We start from the raw sequence: 19,331 nt of genomic DNA on the forward strand, positions 1-19,331 counted from the left end.
GCGGATTAACGCATTATTCTGGTGATCGCAAGATTTGTTTGTTGTGGGTTCGAGTCCGATTAAGAAATGGATGTTTTATATTTTTTCTTTTTAAATTCATTTCACTATTATCATTTAGGCCTATTAAGATCACAATAAGTAAATTTCATAAAATTGTGATGTTAATACATCTGTCTGCCCGTTAATCCACATGATAATTCTAAAACTTGATTAGGATCACGTTAAGTATGCCTTATAAAATTGTAATGTTGGTACTTTCGTCCGCCTGTTACTTCACATGGTATAAGGTAACCAAGAAAGTTCTGTCGCTTTTTCACCTACCATCTTCGACCATCGATATGTCATCTAAGACGTACCTGGAAGATCAAAAGTAGTCCCCATCAGCATCGATGACCTTCTGTCAACTTGCTGGAAGGCCATGGGTTCCATAGCGATAGAACTTGGTAGGCCGTGAAGCGAAAAAGGTATCAAGTGCATTTTGCGCTTCTACTAGGGATTTGAACTGGCGTCCTTGAAGGTGGTTGTGCAAGGAATGGAACAGGTGATAATCGGACGGTGCAATATGCAATAGTGTTTCCCATCCAAGGCGTAGGATGGTGTCACGGGTCATCCTAGCCACGTTGGGCTTAACGTTGTCCTGTAATACTAGGACTCTTTGCGATTCAGAAGTGCTGACTTCAGAGTTTTGAGTTTTTCTCGAACACGGCTCAACTGCTGACAGTACACAGTTGCATTGATGCTCTGATCAGCTAACAGCAGTTCCCGATGCACGATGCCGCGAGCAATTCAACAAACACACAGGATGACCTTCTTTTGGTTTAGTGCTGGTTTCCGCTGTTTTGGAACAGATTCATGGGATGTTAACCAATAATGACGGTGCCGTGGAGCTTTGCACAGGACCCACTTCTCACCACCACCACACGTCAACACCCTGTCTAGAATGGCTATTTCCTCAGAAAAGACAGCAAAGAAACACAGGTGTCTGCTTACGCTGATTTCTAACACGGAGTCAAATCATGTGGGACCCAACTTGTAGTGCTTCCCAAGTTGATAGAGGTGCTGCCGAATGGTTTCTCCACTCACACTGAATTGTTGTCCCATTTTCTCACATGTCTGGCCACTGCTGACCTCAATTGGTCCCTGAAGACCTTCGTTTTGTACATGTGTTGGTCTTCCGGCACGTGGTGCGTCTTCGAGTGTTTCGTCACCATCCTTAAATTTGTTAAACCACCACTGCACTGTCCTCGTAGTCACGACACCCTCACCAAAGGCCTGGCATATCTTCCGCCCCGCTACAGCGGCGTTTGAACCCAGTTTGAACTTATATAGCACACATGCCCTTATGAGCTCTGTGGTGGTCCCATGTTCATTCTGTCCTTACTCAAGTTCACGGTGTAATGAACTGCCACAACCAGGTAGTATGTTGGATATACCCACACCAACAACTGACCTTCGCCTTATCTCCGTTCGCATTCAACTCACGGTGTGAAAGCCAATGGAATACAGATCTCCACAAAAAGCGACAGAATTACCTTGGTTAGATACCATACAATCTAACCAACAGGAAATAAACTAAAGCAGTTATAAAACGTATTGTTTTTCTCTCATCTCCAACAGGGATATACGCAGAGGATTGGTCCTGGGAATCCGTACCCCCTCCCCCTTGGAAATTCCAACTTTTTAGTAAATTTGGTCTAATTTTAGTGATAATTTTACAAATTTTGATCTAATTTATCTTCATATTGAATTTGTACCCCTCCGAAATAAATTCCTGTGTACGTCCCTGATCTCAAATATAATACCTAAAATGTATAGCTCTTCATTTAAAATATACTAATATACCGTGTACACATTGTTTTTTTTTTCGGTTATGATGTGTCACTTTTTTCTGTTGAAGATGAAAGAAAAGCAATATTAAGAAATTTTTCGAGTTTGTTCATTTTTTAATGCTTTTGTTCGCGATTCAGGATTCAAATAGAACCAAAGAGGTAGGCCCGTAATCGACTCTGGGATTAGTGATTTTCGGGCAATAACTACGAGTAGAAAATTATTACGAAAGTTTACTAATTAGTAGTTTTATAAAAATCAATACTTTAAGTCAATTTTCTGAAGGTTGAAGGAAAAGGATTCATCGAGAGCAGACACTTAGCATTTCCAAAGGAATTTTTCATTCACATCACAGATATGTAAAGGCATTTAAAAAACTCAAATTTAATTCAAATGTACTGGTGGTTATTGGTGCACCCCACCCCTGAGACAATCCTGGATCTGGGCCTGCCAATATCATATCATGTCTTAAGACTTCATATATTCATGGTGAAACAACGTACCGTATAGGCCTATAATACTAAATGGCGTATATACACAAGCAGCATTTAGTATTATATACGGCATGTTGTTCTGCTCTCAAACAAAGTGTTGTAGAAACGGAATTGGAACAGCGTGTTTCTATGTTATTTATCGACAATTAGCAGCACAATGGAACCCAATTTCATCAGATAAATTGAATGTTTTACAATAGGTAACTTGTTTTCTAATGTACTCAAATTTATTCATTGCTCATTAATTACCTTTTATGCACCACTAAAGTTTAATTATGGTTGATTTGTTGTATCATTTACATTAGAATGTAGGCAGATGTTTACATATTGCCGCGAAGGGAAATAGACAAACGTTGAAGAGGAATATAAATCCGCATGCAAGGAAGAAGTTAAAATAAACAAATACTTTCATATTGTGAAACCACGGTAGACTTTCCAAACTATTGCAAATTGAATATTGAAACAGATCTATAACTTCCTGCTACAATGGAAGGATGCTGTGAGACGAAAGGTACATTTTTATCACTTCTGGTCTTATTAGTAGAGAGATACAGGAAAAGATTGAATCTTCCCTAAAGACACTGAATCGGTTCCAGGGTGGATTTATTTAAACCAGTCTGATTTAAATCACGATTTAATTCAAGATTTAAATCACTTTAGTTTTTAAATAAAAATCGTTGATTTAAATCAAATTCCGAAATAAATTAATTTAAAGTGAAAATAAGTACAATCCTGTTTCTGTCGTGTTATTTCGATTATGGAAAATAATAATCATAATACAATGAGACTCAAATGTACGTAAGCACAGTATGAAAAAGAGTGTCATGCTGAGGATGATTAGGGAAAATCCCGTTTTGAACGGGTAACGGGGAAATCCTGCTTTCTTCTCGACGAGAGACACTTACTACATCAAAGAGATCAGGTGAAGAATTCTTGTAGTAAAACAAGCATTCAACAACACAGACAACGTTTGGGAGGTGATTCCTGACACCAAGATAAGACAAAAAGTATAGACCAACCTGGGTGCACAAATGCTTCCTTTCGGAGTTATAGGCTGTCGAAAATATGAAAAAATGAATTTTAAAGGTTCATAGCTCCTAAACTATGGAACCTACCGTAATCGGGTCAAGACTTTCCTTAGAAACTAGTATGTGCCCTATCCAGATATCCAAGTTTCAGAACCCTGCGGTACTTCCGCAACAATTTTTATAGAGGTAATTGGTGAGTACTTCAAATTATATCCCCGCAGCCAAACTCCCTCTATAAGAATTGTTGCGCGAGTACCTCAGAATTCTGAAACATGATGTCCCATCGGCTTTCCTTCGACGCTAGTTAAAAGCGTCTTCTTCTCTTCTACCCGTTTTAGAACATCGTTTATTACTCTCTTCGTCTACTTAATCTTCTCCAATTTCCTCCAACACTACATTTCGAAGCGTCCTGAATATTTTTCTTCTCTAACTTCGTAGTCCAAGTCTCTGAGCCATACAGTCCAATACTCCATATACTATAGTAGTAAAATATATGCTATAGTTAGAAGTGATCTTTTCTTATTGAATGATTTTTTGGTTACAGCAATTCTTCACCTGATCTCTTTGATGTAGTAAGTGTCTCTCGTCAAAAGCCTTTTAAGATATTTGAAATGATCAAACTCTTTAAGCTTTCTTTGTTCTAGTCTGATCCATAAGAGCGTGCTTACACGGGATGTCTTCTTTATTTTAGATTTTGGATACATTTGCATCAACTAATTGGCCATCCACAGCTTATTTCCTTTGAAAGTCGGAAAATTCTCCCATTTAGCACCACCTACATCTGTCCATTTACGCCTAAAGATCCGTGTCCTCTCATACTACTAACTACGGGCCTCTAACTCGGTTCGAAGACAAGACAGTGAAAGTGCGCGCAATTGCATGTTATTAACTGACAAAAGTTATGTGTTTCAGTACGTGGATGCTTACCTTATTATGTTCTGTTAATTGGTTGAATTGTAATTTAGTATCCCTTTCAGCACTCCACTGAGGCTACACGAAATGTGGATTTAAGAGCTTAACATGGAATCCGAATCGGGAACTGCATCTGATTCTACCGCGTACAAAAGAAGCATATGCTAACTGTAAAGCACAAAAGAATTTGTTGAGTTGTTGTATTTTGCGTCATTATGCAACGGCGTGTGCTGATGATATACGTAAATCTGATAGGGGATGATAGGAGAACAATAGAAAGGAATACAGAGGGCGTGTTAAACGCTTGCAGGGAGATGGGTTTAGAAGTAAGTGCAGAAAACTAAATACATGGAAGTTCGTCGGGATCTTAATACTGCAAATTATGGATGCGTCAAAATATCAAATAATACTTTGGATAAAGTAGTTACTTTCAGATATCTAGGATCAGTGTTAACAGTCCAAAATCATATTTACGAAGAAATTAAATGTCGACTGCAAGCAGGAAATTTGTGCTTTATGCAATTCAAAATCTTCGCGAATTCTGTCGAGGTATTTGAAGCTTAAAACGATGGTCATGCCTGTTGTGCTGTATTGGTGCGAAACATGCAGCTTACTCCGAGGGAAGAATACGGACTGAAAGTATTTGAGAGTAAAATCATGAGACGAATATTTGGACCCAAGAGGAATGGGAATGAGGAATGGCAGAAACTTAATAGCTATGAACTGCATAGTTTATACCGTTTACCGAATATTATTAGGATCTTCAAATCTAGAAGGCTCAAGTGGGCAGGTGATGTACCAAGAATGGAAGAAAGTAGGAACGCTTTCAAAGTTTTGACCGGAAATCCAGTCGGCAAACGACCATTTGGAAGATCTAGACACAGATGGGAGGACAATATTGAGATGGATCTCGCAGAAACAGGAATAAAAAATAGAAGCTGGATCCAGGTGCCTAAGGACAGAAGTTAACGGAGAGCTTTCGTGAACGCGCGATTGGACCTCCGGGTTCCATAGGTGCTAGAATTACTTAGTTGGGGCTCCAAACCACGTCCGGGGCTTGACCCACATTAGCAGCCAGGGGCATTAGTTGGCGGGGACACAGTCACAGACCATTCAACTCTTACAGTGTGGGTCGTTCCTCACCACACCACTTGCTTCCAAGAGCTGGATTACAAGACATGCCACTGACCCCGGCTGTTTTGTTTCTTTATTGAATTCAGTTAGTCTAACTCCAAATAGTAGTACCCAAGAATATTTCTTTGCATGTGTGTTGCTCTTCAATTTCCACCCTAAAATTATTTGCTGTCATCACAAATGCCACAATGCTATCACTACTCCACCCTGTTCTGTTCTCAATGTTGCAATTACTGTCAGTGTGTTGCAACAGAAATATTTCTACACACAAATTCAAAAGGTTCTTTCTCACAGCAGGCAATCGGCAAAGCATCCTTTCTTTCCCCTTTCTCTAAACTACGGAAATAAGCATTAAAAAATGTGCTGAGAACAAGAACAGCTTATTCAGTTCAAATATTTTGTAAATTAGATGAGCTTGATTGAACTAATGGCAACGTGCTCTGAAATGGAAACTAGGCGTGTATGTTCAGTATTCATGAATAGCGGGCGAATTGATTAATAGTTGTAGAGATGTACGAAGTGTATAGGAAATACAATGGATGTTTTGATTCGCATTTTTAAATGTAATTATAGGGGAAGAGAATCATGATGTCAGTCAGTATAGACATGAGTCAACAATGCCATTGGTTGTTACAAAACAGGTTTTCTAGTTGTTTATAAAACTTTGAAGTCATTCTTTTCACTTTTCGCAACAGTCACTAATCATAAAGGTGGATCTAATCATAATATATTTTGTACCCTGTTGAGTGTTAGCATACACTTGCTTCTATTTTTGAAAAGGAAAAATCCTGTTGGTTTTATTCTTTTTATTTTTCTCTTTCACAAATTACCAATCAATGAACTACATACAAATATGCAGAACCCAACCCAGCCTTTTATCGCTCATTCTATACTAGTGATTTCCAACTGGATGCTACATGACGTCACAGTTAGCTATTCGTATTCTCATCAACGCCGGGCGCATATTAACCAGAGGACAGAGCAGCCAAACCGAGGCAGAGGGAGGCAGGAGAGGATGCGGAAAGGGAGCCCTGAGTTTCAGTCACAGTCTCAGACAGTATATGAATCTTCTTTAATTTCGTGTCTCAGTCACAGTCCGAAACAGTACCAGCCTTGTTTAATTTCGCGTCTCAGTCACCGTCTCAGACGATACCAACCTTGCTTAATTTCGTGCCTCAATCACAATCTTAAACAGTACCAACCTTATTAAATGTCGTGTCTCAGCCACAGCCTCAGACAGTACCAACCTTTTTTAATTTCGTGTCTCAGTCACAGACTCAGACAATATATGAATCTTGTTTAATTTCGTGTCTCAGCCACATCCTCAGACAGTACCAACCTTTTTTTAATTTCGTGTCTCAGTCACAGACTCAGACAGTACCAACCGTGTTTAATTTCGTGTCTCAGCCACAGCCTCAGACAGTACCAACCTTTTTTAATTTCGTGTCTCAGTCACAGACTCAGACAATATATGAATCTTGTTTAATTTCGCGTCTCAGTCACCGTCTCAGACGATACCAACCTTGCTTAATTTCGTGCCTCAATCACAATCTTAAACAGTACCAACCTTATTAAATGTCGTGTCTCAGCCACAGCCTCAGACAGTACCAACCTTTTTTAATTTCGTGTCTCAGTCACAGACTCAGACAGTACCAACCGTGTTTAATTTTGTGCCTCTGCCACAGCCTCAGACAGTACCAACCTTTTTTATAATTTCGTGTCTCAGTCACAGCCTCAGACAGTACCAACAGTGTTTAATTTCATTCCATCTACCTCGTTCCCTCCCCTTTTCGCTCAATTTCTTCTCTTTCTCCTGCCTCTGAACGTAAAATGAAGCTCGTATGTCATGTATTTGGGAGTTGGAAATGATTGTTCTATAATAATGCAGTCTTATTTTATTTATTTTAATCTTGGACTCAGACTTTGCTTTATAGGACAATATTCTGGCAACCGTACCTGACGATTGGGTACTAAATAAAAATCTCCATTGGCCAAAGAAAATCCACGTTTGTTTGGTTTAATTCCGACTGTAGGTAAGAGTGCAGGAGCTTTTCAAAGAGGAATGGGTGGCCATTTTTTTTTTCGAACAAAACTATACATGTTGTAGCATATAATGCTTCAGAGTGTTGAGTACCTGCGCCATCTTTTATTTTTTAAATTAATTTATACGGGGAAGTATCTCTTTTCTGTGAAATAAATGACAAATTTTAATGCTTTACTGGTAGTAATGTTTAACTTATCAGTTTTTCCAATTTTGCTTGTTGTGTGAAAATTAAACTCTGTTACGGATAATTTTAATGTCCATAAATAAAATTTCATATATACTGTAAATGATATATAATGCAAATGCAGTTTGACAGATCAAAGTCGCATTTAACTAGGTTCGAAGAAATCATCAACGTCAACCATCATAAGGTTTTACGAATAGTAAAGAAAATTAATGAAGGTCTAATGAATGACGTTACAGGTTTCCTGTCTCTATTGCTTAAAATATTGTTGTAACTAAATAAGAATCACGGGGTTGAAATGGAATTTGAGAACTGAAAGGAGACACAGAGGCAGGGCCGGCGCGAGGGGGGGTCGAGCCGTGCCATTGTCCAGGGCGGCAAGTCTAATGGGCGGCAAAATTTGGAAAAGAAAAGTATACTATCGAAATATAATGCTTTGTAATAGGCCCACATGGAGAAATAAAATTGTGTTCACCTGAGAATGTAATTGAACTTACTCCACTTACATTCGAGATAATACTCACTCAGGAAATTCGAAGCATTCTCCTTCATTTTCAATTATCAAACTATTAGCCACAGGTACCTCCTTCAATATTTCCCTTGCAGTGGCGTAGATAAGATTTTCAGCTAGGGTGGATAAGAGTATCAAAGTTTCTTTTATATTTTTTTCTATTCATCAATGTTCTAATGCTTCACTTCAGTATGCAAAAGGGACACTCCCACTTGAGGCAGGCCTTTCTTGCCTACAGCTTCTAGTGACATTTAGATTCTAGCAGCGAGTTTTTAACCAATTTACTGAGCATATGACAATAATCGTTCGTTTTGTACAAATTACATACAGTAATGGAGAATGCCTTGTAAAAATTTGCGAACACTTTCTTGGTTTCGTACCGGCAACAGACATCACTAGTCTAGAACTCACAGAAGTAATAATTAAAGAGGTAGGAGGAAATGAACATTCCTTGGACCAAGGATACGACAATGCTTCCAATATGAAATGCAAACATTCAGATATTCAGAAGAGAATTTAAGAAATGAACCCGAGCCTTCTATGCTCCTTGCTGCAGTCATTCACTAAATCTTGTCTCAACGATGCAGCAACAACATCTCAGTACGCCATTTCATTTTTTGTAAAGTTAAAAAAGTTTATGACTTTTTTTCTGCGTCAGTTCAATGTTGGGCCATGCTAAAGGAACATATTAGCAGTTTCACTTTAAAACCATTAAGCACTATAAGGTGGGAGAGCCGAATTGATGTTCTGACTCAACTTAGATATCAAATAGGGGAGGCTTGTGATGCCTTACTTCAAGTAAGTAACGACAATAGAACATATAGAATGGTCACCCACGATGCTGTGTATAGCAAACCAGCTGCGTGGCTACTTTCCTTTGCTCACTCGTTATCTGGTATGACTTTATACTCCACATAAACATAGTAAGCAAAAGTCTTCAAAGCATTGATTCTCATGTGTTGGATGCAGTCGGGTTTCTTGAAAATGTATTTGAGTACTTTGAGAGGAGAAGAAATAATGCAAAATTTCAATCTTACTTAGCTAATGCGATGGAGTTGGCATCAGCATTAGATATGGATGATCCACGGATAGGTAATACAATGCAACTCGAAGTCAAAAGAAGAAGAGACAGTTTCAGTACGAGGCAGAGGATGAAGCTATTGAATATCCACAAATAAGATACAAGATCGATTTTTATTACAAAGTTCTAGACGTGATTGTGTTAGCTTTAACAGAAAGGTTTGAGTAACTTAAACATCACAGCGAGTATTTCGATTTTCTTTACGATATAAGTAATCTTAAAGATATGCCACCTGGACTTTTGTCTGAAAAGTGTACTACACTTGCCAGCATTTTAACACACGAATAATCTAAAGATATTAACCCCAGTGATTTGAAAGACGAACTGAAAGAAGAGTTATCCGCTATAATTAAGCCTAAATGTTCACCAAAAGAGACTTTAAAATTAATTAAGGAAATGACTTTGCTCCCAATGTCAGTGTTGCATTAGGATTTTTGTTAACCTTACCGGTAACCAGTAGCGGCGGTTGGACGTTAAAAGTGAGGGGGCAAGACATGATCTGAATATTTGTATATAGATGTTAGTTTTCCTGGTTGTTTCTAACATTTTGTTTGACGAAAGGTTGTATAACTAATAGGATCAGGGGCGGATCCAGGACCGACTTCTGGGGGGGCGGTGGGTTGTCATACTGCTACTTTTAAGGGCTCCAAACTTTGGGATGGGTTTTATTTATATATATAAAATAAGAAAGTTTCCTCTTCTGGGGGGGGGCGATCGCCCCCCTCTGGATCCGCCTCTGAATAGGATACTATATTTTCAGTTAAAATACCGTATATCGTATATAATAGTTTATTAAGTAAATTGAGAAGAACAACGCAAGTAGATACTAGCCCTTTGTACTCTTAAACAACGAAAGTGTAAGAAGAGATTTGATTCCTTGCTCATGAACATCTTAAAATTCTGTCTGGAAAATTGTGTGATCAGATTATTTAATAAATTTGCAAAACAAATAAATAGAAAGGATAATATTAATCATAGTAATGAATAATGATGCTTGTTTTGCAAAAGTTATATTGAAACTGAGGATTAATGAAAAACTTAATATTTAATTCCACACATGCTATTAAATGTATGTTATTACTCTTAGAAAATGAAAGACAGTAAATGCTACAAGCATATGCTACGACATTTAAAGAAATATTTGCTTTCCAACTTCTTGAAATATGTTCGTTGCCATTAGGTGCAGATTTCACTTTCTTGGAACACATGAAAACACAACAATACTTACAATCCACACTTCAGTTATACAAAATAAACTTAAAACCTAGAATTATGTTCAATTTACTAAATTTTGTAGTATTTACACTCGTACATCCTTAAACACAACACTTCACTCGTATATTACACTACAAAACAATGGAAAAGGTAGAAGTTGTTTCTTATCACGCTCTTTTTAATCGATATTCCTTACTTTAGAAAGAAGAAAAGACATTTTAGGAACTGTCAATTTTTGTGCAATTAAAGAATAACTTGTGAAATAGGCCCTACTTTTTTGCATAATGTTCTTTCGATTAGCTTCAAAGCGGCTCACTAACATATTGAGCCCTTGTAAGAAGAAATGAAAGTATGCTGAAATTGTGCTCCAATAGGTTATTTTTTGGGGTTATTTTCTGTGGCGATTAAAACGCAATTACTGTAGCTTTCTTTACTCCACGGGAAAACAACCAATACGTATTCACGCAACAGCAAATATTATATGGCAGCATTTTTTCCTATTAATCAGTAACACATACAAAATCGTTACATTTCCAAATGAAACTATATACATTAATTGGTTACTTAAAAAAAGTGCGGGGGCAACTGCCCCCCTTTGCCCCCCCCCCCTAATCGCCGCCCATGCCGGTAACAGTGGCAAGTGGAGAAAGAAGTTTATCGAAACTTACAGCTTATTAAAAATTACACGTTCTTTTATGTCTGAAACTCGTTTGAGTAGTCTATCGATGATATCAACAGTACACGAATTGGCTGGAACATTGGACTATGCGAATGTGATAAAAGAATTTGCTCATAACAAAGCAAGAAAAGTTTCTTTCAATTAAGGTGTGTTAAATTTATGTTTGTCTATTGTGTTCTAGTATATTATAAGGTTTAGGCTAATCACTTAGTTTTGCCACTATGTCTGATTCACTATATTATCTTCATACTCCATACTCTATTGAAAACACCTTTTGATATAAAATAAACTTAAAAATTAAAATTCTTACTCGTGACTAAAGCATACTTCTTTTATTTTATTTTCTGTATGCGGTACTATACATCACAGATATACAGCAAAATCGAGCATACTGAATATTGTGTCATGTATGGAGTCGTTTAAATATTATGTAAGCATTCGAAAGAAGTAGTTCCTTTTTTTAAAAAAAAACTTTTTCATTTCGTACATGTTTCTAAATGGGGTATATTACTTTTTCGTGACACTTGAACGTCTTCTGTCCAAATAAAGTTTGCTGATTAAAGGGGCGGCATGTGAAAGTACCGCCCAGAGCGGCAAAACTGCTAGCGCCGGCCCTGCACAGAGGCGGGTCGCCCCGATCGCCACCCTTCCCCAGAAGAGGAAACTTTCTTATTTTATATATAAATAAAACCCATCCCAGAGTTTGAAGCTCTTAAAAGTAGCTCTAAGTAGCAGTATTACAACCACACCGCGCCACCGCCAGAAGTCCGTCCTATATCCGCCCTTGAGGAGATAGTAGTCATTAGTAGATACAGTTTGATCCTGCTACTTCACACGAGAACACAAGCCCAGGGGAACAAGGAGATACAAACGAACTCTCGTGAGCGACCGACTAAAACGGCAGCGTTCGATGCAGAACAACCAAACAAAATCGAAATAACCTATTACTGCAATACAATATCTGAGACGTTCTTTTATTATATATAAGTACGCCCTGCGGTCGAAATATATACCTGCTATTGAGACGTTTCTCTAAAATAACACTAAAATAACCATTCATTATCGAGTTTTCCTACAGTATGTCATTTCTCGAGTATTCGAAAAATAATTTATCTTGACCTGGATTCAAGCTGTTCGTTATCTTGACCGCATTGTTGAAAACCAGCATCCTTATTCTCTAAGAAGGAAGGAAACAAAAACGAAAAGTTCTTCGTAGGATTCTATTTATTTTAATGTTTCGCTCATTAACCTCATTTATTGGGCTCTGGGTCATTAAGGGTTCGGCTTTTATATATATATATATATATATATATATATATATATATATATATATATATATATATATATATATATATATATATATATATATATATATATATATATATATATATATAGAAAAAAAGTTTTAGTCCCCCAGTTATGCCCTTTAGGCTAAGGGAAACAGATGGAGTGAAATGAAATGAAATCTTTCAGTTTAACGTCCCTTGACTATGTAAGGTTGCCAACTCTGAGAAATAAAATTACCGGCACCCGTTCATAATCCTCAAAATAGATGACGAATAACTATATTTTAAAACCTTGAAATATATGCTAGTTCAGCCTGAAAAAATACCGGTCTGCCTGTAAAATACTGATCAGTTGGCAACCTTACGATTATGCCTTGTAGGGTAAGGGAGGCGGATGATTAAAACAAGTGAATGATCATGGAAAATTTGATAGAATGAGAATGTGGGAAGAAACGGGAGTACTCCGAGAAAACTCATGGAAAACTCATGATCCACCACATACTAAGGCGGGGATCGCAGCAGGTAAGCACTCTACCATTGTGCCACCGTGCTCCCGAGAAGACGGGAAACTTTTGAGCTCTCGCACCTGGAATCGAACCCGGGACCACATGTACCAAAGAAACACATGGTAGGCATCAGACCAGCGAGCAGTAGGGATGGCCACATTTATTCGAAAAATACTTTTTCGAAAAATGAATTTTTCGAAAACGAAAAATGAAAAACGAAAAAATTTTCGAAAAAACGAAAAACGAAAATTTTTCAAAAAAGCTAAAAACGAAAAATGAAATTTACGAAAATCGAAAAACAGATTTTTCGAAAAAGGCCATCCCTAGCGGGGAGGGCGACACAATTGGGAAAACTAATCTCGCGAATTTAGACAATGTGTGGAAGCAGAACTTCTACCTAGAAAAACCGGTTGAACAAACAGAAAGCATATAAAATAGTCTATTATTTCTCCATCCATGAATGACTCAATAGTAAACAACTTTCCTCCTTAACACAACAAAAGTTGAGGCCTCCAGAGTGGTAATGTCAATATAGTCAGTCACACACGTTTCGCAGTGATGTAAGAACCTCTTCCCGTAAAGGAAATGTATCTGTTGGCTAGTTGAAATTACACGCGTCCAGAAGCCAAGGTCAATAAGCCACGGGCAGTGTCACCACAGCTCCTAATTGTATTTGATCTCCGGTGATTTTTTTTTTCTGCTTTGGGGTGATGTAATCAACGATGGTTGAGTACATAACAGGAAATTGAAACTGCAAACGAAGCAGCCGCGTCGTAATGAAAATATCCCATAGTTGCTTCCACGTATTTTATCCTTCGGCTTCCTTATCTCTGTCTCTCTCTCTCTCTCACGCTCTGATTTTTAACCACATAAGCTTATATATTGATATTGTATACTGTATATATGTATGGTGTTTATATACACAAATGGAAACAATATTTGTTTAGAGCACCTTTCAAATTGTTCGTGTGAATTTGTTTCGTGCTCCCAACTTTATTTAATTAATTGGAGTTTTCCTCACAGTGTCAGCTATTTCACACTTGACTTCATGATTTTGTCAGCAGTTGACACGTTAATCTACGGAAAAATCGAGAATTTTTTTAACAGTAAACATTTTATGGTAAATTTGATAATATAGCAAAATAACAACGACACTTGGTCGTCCGTTTTGAGATTAAAATAAAAAAATACAGGTATAAAAGTATGTTCTAAACTTATATGCTTATATGCAGTGGTGTATTTAGGGCGGGGGCTTCCGGGCTTAACCCCCCCGAAATCTTACTTACTATAGTAAAGTATATGAAATATCTTGCAGAATTTTCACATTTTCAGGCAAAGCCCCCCCCCCCCCGAAAGTTAGCAAAGCTTCTCCCGAAACAAAATCGTAATCACGCCACTGCTTATATGTATCATTCGCAGAGCCGGCGCAAGGGGGGGTCGAGCCGTACCATCGCCCAGGGAGGCAAGTCTGGTGGGCGGCAAAATTTGAAAAAGAAAAGAATACAGGGGCGGCAAAATTTGAGAAATAAAATAATAAATGGGCAGCATGTCAACGTACCGCCCAGGGCGGCAAAACTTCTAGCGCCGGCCCTGATCATTCGATACCCTCCTCCTTGATAAGGGTGAGGCCGAATGAGAGTGAAGTTGTGTTCGTACGTTTTCTTAAGAAAATTTCCCCCAGTTGAAACAAATTTTTGCCTTTTCTTATCAATTTTTCCCTAGTTTGTTGAGTTTAACTCCTATGACAAAAGTTATGTAATGGTGGGAGCGGTCCCGGGTTTGATTCTCGGTGAAGGCACACGGTCAAAAAAGTGTAAAAAAAGCTTTTTTCAGGCCAGCATCCTGAACGAGGTTTTCCTGGGTATTCCTCATTCACATTAGGCAAATGGCGGGGTGGTACCTAACGTATACGTCACAGGCCGCTTCCTTCCTTCACCAATCATTTATTCCCTCCCTTTCCCCGGATAGTGTGCTCGCCGACGGACGTCATCTCACGTACGTGAATGGCCATAGATGTCGAAAGCCCAGAAATCTAATTCCTAAATCCTAAGGAAGTTATGTGATAAGTTAATGTAGCTATATTGATGGAAGTGCCAATCACATTTGTTCTTTTTTTTTTTTTTTTGCTTCTATTTATTTTACTTTTTCCTTTACTTTACTTTAAAAAAAAAAAAACAGCGAAGTTTAAGTATTTATATGGGTCAATCAGTCTGAGTGAGAATTTCCGTGGATTTTCACGTTTTATCGAAAAAATCCCTTTTGGCTGCATTTACCTACAAAATTTCCCTAGATTTGGGAAATTTCTCTCAAACTATGAACACTGGGGCGAAGGCGAAAATACATTTTGAAGCCGTGGGCGAGGACGTAATATATATTTTAAGCGTGAGTGAACATTAGAAAAGATGCCTACCTCTTCACTAAGGCTATCTTCAAAGGCATTGTTTTATCCAGACGTGCTAAGAGGGAATTCTTCCCCAATAGTTCTAGAATTCTCCACAAATTTCTGATGATATAGGTGTAGCATGTGGGAGGTGAACATACAGTAGTCTCTGTCTGCATTGGAACTTTAGATTCTCCTTTGAAATCGAGGAAGCTGGTTTTAAGTCTTCACTGCAGCGAAATTAAACTACCGCTAATTTTAGAGTTTTTCTGTAATATCTTGAAAACAAATAAAAATATTCGAAAAGCAGAAACGTAGTGAACTAGACAATACGATTTTGCATGTGATACCGTTATCACAACTCATCTATCTGTTTTCTATTTGCAACTGTAGATAAATTTAGCACTTTTTTGCGGGTTCTGTAAATAGCGGCATACCAAAAGCAGGTAGGTGAGTTGTGGTAAAGGTATCACATGCAAAATCGTATTGTCTAGTTCACTACGTTTCTGCTTTTCGAATATTTTTATTTGTTTTGAAGATATTACAGAAAAACTCTAAAATTAGCGGTAGTTTAATTTCGCTCTAGTGAAGACCCTCACTGATGTCATTCAGTGATGCCAACCTGTGGGAAAAATTCCCATTTTATGGGATTTTTTAAAGATTAATTTCTCAAAATAGTATAAAGGGAATTTTCGTTGCAATTGGCTACACGTATTGGATTTGTCATTCATAACAACAAAATTCTCTATTGGTGGAAAGTAGACCAATGATTAGTCAATAATCTTGAAATCGGTGCTAATTGTCAAATTTGATTACTGCAATATGCATGCTAGTGCAAAGTAAATTATGATTCTTAAAAAAAAAAAAAAAAAAAAAAAAGCCCCAAGAAATGTAGACCTCATTCCTGGCGAAGCGGTTAGTGTACGTGCCTTTGATTTGGGAGACCCGGCTTCGATTTCCGGCGGAAGCTCATGTGGTTCGGATGCCACGTTAAGCTATAGGTCCACTTCTCCTATAGCGTCCCTTCTTCTGAAAGGGACACTAAACTGTAAATCAAATCAAATCAAATCCAAGAAATGGAAATTGTGCTCTGGTATTTTTTTAAAAAAATACAAAGAATGTTACTAACGGAAAAAAAGTAAAATGCAAACAATCAACTTCGACTACGCTCTACGCAAAACAACTAGAAAATAAAGTTCTTCTAGTATCCTTACGTTCATTACAATTTGGTGACCCCAGGAAATTATGTACGTACATACTAAATCCTGACGACAAAATGTATACTCGTTTTTTTCTCTCGTGGGTTTCCTCTGGGTTCTCACCTTTCCTCCCACTTTCTTCATTCCACCATTTCATTCATTTCTCATCTTCACCATCTCCTTTAGCCTAAACGACATAAACGTGGGACGTAAAACGGAAAAAATGCATTTCATTTCATTTCATTTCATTTCGTTTTCTCTCTCCGTCTTTTCTACTATCTCTTTCAATTAAGAAACATAGTTATTCATCACCTACTTGATGAACGTAAAAGATCGAAATTTATAGGTAGTTTAGTTATATAGTGAAGGAAATGTATGACATACAATAGTTTCGTTTCTCAGATTTTTTAAAGTTACAATACTTTATTTAGTGTAACGTGGAAAATTCAAGAACAAAATGGGAGTTTTTGCCTCGCGAAATGGGATTTTCAAATGTTTCAAGTTGGCATCGCTGATCTAATTGAATTTCGCACTCACTTGCACTTGGGCTTGTTCGCTAGAAGGTGTGCCTTTGGTGCTCGACCTCCCGGGTTCCCGGTGGTAGAATGCATCACAATTGTTCACGTTCCACTTTAATAAACTGTAGCTCTTACCCTCTCTAACCTCGCTTCTGATTACAATGAATGTAAATAGCAATCAATTAAGTATTATGTGATGCATTGTCTGCCACTTTTAAGGATGTAGAATATTTGCACCATCTTTGGTTTTCAGCCCATTGACTTATGTGGATAAGTATTCTTCTTTCTTTCTAATGAACGGAATTCCTAGAAAATTACAGACAAAATAAAAGTGCTAACAAAAAAAAAAGAAAAGAAAAGAAAAAAGAAAAAGAAAAAAAGAAAAGAAAAAGTGAGAGCCATTTTAAGTCGTGAGCCATTTTAAAGTTTTATTTTTATTTTACCGAATTTATAATATATAGGCTATTTCAAAAAACACCGACAACGTTTGGGAGGTGCTTCCTGACACCGACATAAGACAAAAAGTATAGACCAACCTGGGTGCAGAAATCCGTCATTTCGGAATTATGGGCTGCCGAAAACATGAAAAAATGAATTTTAAAGGTCCATTACCTCCAATACTATGGGACCTACCCAGTGGCGTAGCAGCTGCCCCCGCAACCCCCGCAGTGTAGGGGGGCCCCGAGGTATAGAGGGACCCGAAGTCTTGCGATGAATAAAGATTTAAAGAACTAGAACTTCAACCTTACTTCTGTAGGCTTTACAACTAGGGCCTCTTCTCTATACTTTGCGGGAGGGCCCGCAAAAGTGTGCTACGCCACTGGACCTACCGTAGTCGGATCAAGACTTCACGTAGGAACTAGTATGTACCCTATCAAAATATCCAAGTTTCAGAATCCTGCGATAATTCCGAAACAATTTTTATAGAGGTATCTAGTTGGTGAGTGCTTCAAATTCTATGCCTGTAGCCAAACTCTCTCTATAAAAATTGTTGCGTGAGTACCTTGGATTCTGAAACATGTATTTTTGGTTAACGCACATATTAGTTTCTAAGTAAAATCTTTGTCCGACTACGGTGGGTCCCATAGTTTTGGAACTATGGACCTTTAAAGTTCATTTTCTCGGCAGCCAGTAAATCCAAAAGGAAGCATTTGTGCACCCAGGTTGGTCTATACTTTTTGTCTCATCTTGCTGTCAGGAATCATCTTCCAAACGTTGTCAGCGTTGTTTTGAAACACCTTGTATATACACATTTAATTTAAACATGTATGTTTGGCTACACGTGATAGTAATGTGTAAAATTACAATGAATCACTGACAACTGTATATTGACTGTTAAATTTCGGGAAAAATGGGAAAGAACTACAAATTTGAAAAAAAAAAAATCGCACACATGGTGGAAGTGTGTTACAACTCAAAAAATTAAAATTTTTGTTATCATCGCTCGAAAGAGAATAGAAATAAAGAGAGAAGCGTGCTCTACGTGGTGGTATTTTCAGAGAAATTTAACTAAACAAATTAACCCCTGATTGGCAGAAATACCAGTATTCCAATGAGCGATTTTAATAGAATAACAAATTTTCAAAGTCATGTTCCTTCAAATGTGTATTGTTGACTTGTGACACCGGGTGTGGAAATGATGAATATTTGAAAACTCCATAATAGTATGTTGAAATCTTTGTATGTTTGAGGGGGAGAAATAATCTACACCTTAAACAATGAAAGCTGAATATTTTCGTTGTGATATGCTATAGTAGAGTTTCCAACGAGACGAGATAGATCTCTTCCAATAGAACAGATACACTTTTCGAGACAAGGTAGGCATCACTTTCAATACACCCCATCGAGACGAGACAACCTCAAGTCTTGTCTCATAGGCAACTAATAGTATACTGCAAATATTAGTTTATTCGTGTTTTCAAAGTAAATATAACGGGCGATAAAAATATTCCGTAGTAGGTCATTAATACAATTACAAACTTCAGTGTCCCTTTGTGGTTGAGTGGCTAATGTGATGCTTTATCTGCACATGGTCCCAGATTCGATTCCAGTTGTTTTTTTTTTCTTTGGTACAAACACGAATAGTGGTTAGGACCCCGATAGAGTAGACTCGGTACTCAAAAGAGACAAAAGTTATCTGGTAACTGGTAGATAGGTCTCGGTCCATTACCGTAATGGGCGTATCACATTTCCCTTCTTCGAAATTATGTAGTTGTAACATTTTTGAAAATGTGGTCCTGCGTAACGTAGTCGCTAACGCTGTCACCTTCGGTGCCAGCGGTCCCGGGTTCGATTCCCGGTGGGGACACTCGATCGGAAAAGTGTAAAAAGCT

The 19,331-nt window shown here is 37.8% G+C and overlaps 1 protein-coding gene across 1 annotated transcript in view; it reads left to right on the forward strand.

Annotated features, from left to right (window-relative positions):
- LOC145664704 (extracellular serine/threonine protein CG31145) overlaps positions 1–19,331 on the forward strand; it is a 581,685-nt gene that overhangs the window by 256,942 nt on the left and 305,412 nt on the right. The gene's annotated exons all lie outside the window — the stretch shown is intronic.

The sequence above is a fragment of the Thermobia domestica genome, chromosome 11 (assembly GCF_964235325.1).
Source record: "Thermobia domestica chromosome 11, izTheDome1.hap1.1, whole genome shotgun sequence".
NCBI lineage: Eukaryota > Metazoa > Arthropoda > Insecta > Zygentoma > Lepismatidae > Thermobia > Thermobia domestica.